This window comes from Solanum pennellii, chromosome 11 (assembly GCF_001406875.1).
Source record: "Solanum pennellii chromosome 11, SPENNV200".
Classification (NCBI taxonomy): Eukaryota; Viridiplantae; Streptophyta; class Magnoliopsida; order Solanales; family Solanaceae; genus Solanum; species Solanum pennellii.
Window position 1 is genome coordinate 12273484 of NC_028647.1, and position 4930 is coordinate 12278413.

The window sequence follows — 4930 nt, forward strand, 5'->3', positions numbered from 1 at the left end:
ATTGGCGACCAACCTGTCACCACTTGAGTCAACATTTGTGACATCTCCATGAGGCGGTTGCTCTTCTTGTGCATTGGAATTCCTTGATCTTGAGGGTTGACATACGTTCTAGTAAGACGTCCTCAAGCAGTTCTATGTGGAGGTATGATCTGAAAGATATACGTAAGCACGAGTTAGAAGAAATATTCATAGAGTTAAGCTCTATCGCACGAAAAGAATATGAAAGAAGTGTGATACTTCCTAAATGTCGCAACCTTCTAATAATAGATGTGACGCGCTTCACACCAATAACTAAGACTCTACGCACACGAATTCATAGACAACCTAAGACTCTGAACTCTTTGCTCTTATACAAAATTTTTCAGCCCCAAATCTACATCCTATACGCGACTAGCACTCGAGAATCATTTTGATTCCAAGCGAACCCTTGACATAGTTACATGACCTACATGACATTAAACAATATGTGAGAGCTTAAATAGGTGAACAATTGAACATTTAAAAAAAGTTTTAAAATACTGTCATTTGCAAAATACTTAACATGAACCATGAGTTAAACAGAACATCTTGAGAAAACAATGGAAAATATTTACTCAATCTGTGTACGGAGCCTCTAACAACGTGAGATGGATGACGGGGAAAGACCCACCACAGCACTACTAACTAAAATGAATTGGAGTCGCCTGAAAGCAAAGTGGCCTCACCAAATGTTGTTTGTTAGTGGATAATGATCTCTGCGATCCGCCTTGATGATTCTAAATATATGTATCTGCATCATGAAAAGATGCCAGGTAGAATAACGTCCACATATTGAATGTACTGGTACATGAAAAGGTTAAAGTAAACAATAATCTGGCTTTGAAAGACTGAAATAACATATCTGAATTAATACATATATATGAAGTGAAAAAAACCATTTAAGCTTTATAATATAATATGCAATGAAAATAATGTACTTTACTTGTGGGGAGTTTCTCTAACCGACAACCATTACCATGAGCCTAGTAATGCTATAATGTTTCACTTTACGTTGCTAGGGTCACCTTATACTTTGTCAGGGTATAGGATGATACTGTAACTATGATCTATCTAATTGGTCTTCTCAGAGGCAATGAGGAGTCGCATGAAGAGTCAATGTTATTCTATCCTACGCTGGCTACATTGTTTTATGGGATTTCCGAATCATAAAAGACTCTAACCTAACTCGATACTCAATACTAATTCCAAAATAATAGATATAACATTATGCTCAATTCACCCATTACAGGGAATGAATTTCTTAATTAAAATACTTTTCAAATATTAGACATGTTTACATTCTTGAAAAAATGTATTTGTGAACTTATCTTTCAAGTTCAATAATCAACATAGATACATAAGTATACATTTAATTATATAAATATCATTGAAAACTCTTTAAGTGTTTATTAAACAAGAACTACATAAGTATACATTTAGTTATATAAACATCATTGAAAACTCTTAAAGTGTTTTTAAAATAAGAACTTCCCTCTTAACTTACTTTGACTTTGAAAATGTGAGTTTAAGAATGGTGATTAGAATATGTATAAGATTCTTCAATGATTAATAGAAGTTAGATAGTTGATAATATAACACCTAATTTTACAAGTCTTTATTTTACTCCTACAATATATTTTAAGGTCTTTTTTTGTATTTTTGTTTTATATTTTTATATTTTAGGTTGTTTGTATTTGTTTGTATTTTTTTTATCGTCCCAAATGACAATTTTCATTGAGTTGGGTTGATTTAGACGAAATTCTGATAACCCAATCAATATTGACCCGATTTTATAAAAATGGTCAAGATTGAATCTCAACCATTCATGTTATATTGATCCCTGGGTTCTTATGGGACACTACCAAAAACTACAAAACTTCAACAATCAAAAAAATTTATTTAAATTTTATTTTCCCCTTGCTTCCACCTACCACATGCCGGCAACCACCACTGTCGGACGTTCACCACCCCTTGGCCGGAAAAATCTCCAAAAATTTTACCATTTTTTTCTTTCACCCTTCTCTACACAAATCCGTAAACCACTCATGTCAATCTTCTTCTTTTTTTTAATTTTGTTTTTATTTTTTATTTTTATTTTTCTGCCTTAGTTTTTTGTGTTTGTTCTTCAAAATAGTTAGATGTTTGAATTTTGTGTTAGTGGAGTGATTTTGTTTTGATTTTGTTTTGATTTTTGGGTCTTGATCAAATGAGTCTATATTTTGGACCTATTTTAAATTTTCAAAAGGTTCATTTAGCTATTATTTAATTAAAAAAATGAGTCATATAAAAGGGTAATGCAGTCTTTTAATTATTCTTATCTTGAAAAAAAAATAAAAAAAATTATTGGTCATCTTGGGTAGTACCTTGAAAGGTAAAGAGTTTAATGCATACATTGACTGCTAAGTTTTTTTAAAAAATGGATGTTAAAATTGACCACCTATTTAAACCTCATTCTTCTTTAATTAAAAAACGGAAAAGGGCCTAAAATATCCTCAAAGTATTGAAAATGGTACAAAATTATCCTCCATCCACCTATTGGCTCCAATATACCCTTTCCACCCACCTATTGGGTCCAAAATACCCTTGTCATCCACCTTTTGGTTCAAAATTGACCACTTATTTAACGGTTTTATATTTAAACTATTTAAATATTTTTTAAAATACGTGGTGCTCAACTATTTGTTATAATTTAACTTATTAGTATAATTTATATATCAATCCATTACCCACCCATTACTAATTAAATTCCTCTTAATAAACCCGTCACATTATTAATGCAAGCTACTGTCAATTGAGTGTTTTTAAAAATTATAGAAGTAAATTATCATACATTCAAGTGGCTAAACAAAAATCACCGATAAACTTAAAAGTCTGACTATGTTCATCTTAATTATTCTTACGTCTCAATTATGTGATGTTACTTCATAGGTAAATTTTTTTCAAAATAATATATTAAAGGTTTTAAATAAATCATAAATATTTATAAAATTATATTTAAAAAAAGTGCATGAATTAATTCGGGATGTATTACTTGTTTACCTTTAATCATAAATTTCTAATTCAATTTTGAAAGAAAGTGTCCTCCTAAATAAGCGGCTCAACCTAAATTTAATTGGGGTTTCGATTCGGACTCGAATAATTTTGGATGTCATTTTCAAGAATCTATAATTTGATCGTGTTTTAGTAGTGTTTATGACGATTTTGATATTATAATTGGATCATTAATTGAGTGAGGTTTAGTTAGTAATGAGTGGGTAGTGGGTTGGTTTAAAAATTATATTAATAAATTAAATTTATAATCAATAGTTGAACGCCAAGTATTTTAAAAAATATTTAAAGAGTTTAATTTTAAAACAATTAAAAAAGTGGTCAATTTTGAACCCAAAGGTGGATGACAAGGGTATTTTGGAGCCAATAGGTGAATGAAAAGGGCATTTTGGAGCCAATAGGTGGATGGAGGGTAATTTTGTACCATTTTCAATACTTCAAGGGTATTTTAGGCCCTTTTCCGATTAAAAAAATAAGGGAAAAATCAAGAACAAAAAAAGAAGATGAATGGGTTTTCTGTAAGTTTTACAATAAAAATGATGTAATTACTAGGTCCACCAGAAGAAAGAAAAAGAGGGAAGATGATGATCCATTTATTGATAAAGTTCATAAAGACTCTGTCATAAACGACTTCATAAACATCAATAACGACGACAATCATGCAATTATGTTACATGAGGTACAAATCTTAGAAACGAACCCACAAACTACTTCAATAACAACTACAATCATGCAACAATGTTTTTCCACTGTACAGGTCAGGTGTCTATGAGAAACGATCCCACAAACTTTAATAACAACTACAATCATGCAATGACATTGCACCCTCAAGTTCACATTGGGCTTTCTACCTTACCTCAATACTCTTACATGTCATTCTTATCTAACTATAAAAATTATGTATCTGATCACTTCAATGATTATAGTACTGTAGATGCCCCTTTGCCTTTGATGACCGAACCTACAACTACCAAAACTCAATCGAATATGAATACACCATGAACAACGAAGGTGTTGGAGATGATTATGGTGAGTATTCTAAAAGTGACCAATATTATGCATTTGATCAGTACATTGTGGATAATTACAAGTCACAATATGACACAAACAACTTTGTCAATGGTGAGACTACTACCTCGAACAACTTCGTCAATAGTGAAACTACTACAACTGACAATTGTGAGACTAATACCTCGAACAACATTGTTAATGGTGAGACTAGTACATCAAAGGAAGATTGCTAACATATATGTGGTTTTTTTTTATCATAATTGGTTAGTTTTAAAGTATTGGTTAGATCTTAGTTTTCACAATTATGATTTAATTTTCTGATGTAGTGTGAACTCTTAAAAGGATGATTTTCTAGAGGTAGCAAATAGTCTACCTCAAGAAAATTTATCCTATTTAGAATCAACAATACATTTGTTATCTATGTAATTGGGATAATGTGTTATATTATTGATTTATTTGTTGACTAAGTAACACATTATGATAATTAAACTAAAAAAAATAAAAAAAGAAGAGAAGGGGGGGAAATTAAAAAATAAAAAATCATAAAAATAGAGAGTAGAAAGTCTTCTTCTAAAAATGAAAAAAATATGTATTTAGCAATTTTTGTGATTAAAAAAAGAAGGAAAGATCATTTTCATATCTATATGTTTTACCAAGTTCATTTATTCATTAATTTCTTTTACGTTATCAAATAAAATTTGAGTCATTAATTATCAATCTTTTCTAAATATTACCATGTGTTTAATTACAATCCTTGTGTGTATTTCTCTAAAATAAAAAGCTTGTGTGCGGTTACGCTACTAGGCTAAACATTTTTTTAAAAAGAAATTAATAACTACCACAAATTTGCTTT

General features: G+C 30.2%; 1 pseudogene; it reads left to right on the top strand.

The window, feature by feature from the left end:
- Nucleotides 1-727: 727 nt before the first annotated feature.
- LOC114074707 lies at nucleotides 728-4310 on the top strand (annotated as a pseudogene).
- The last annotated feature ends 620 nt before the right edge of the window (nucleotides 4311-4930 follow it).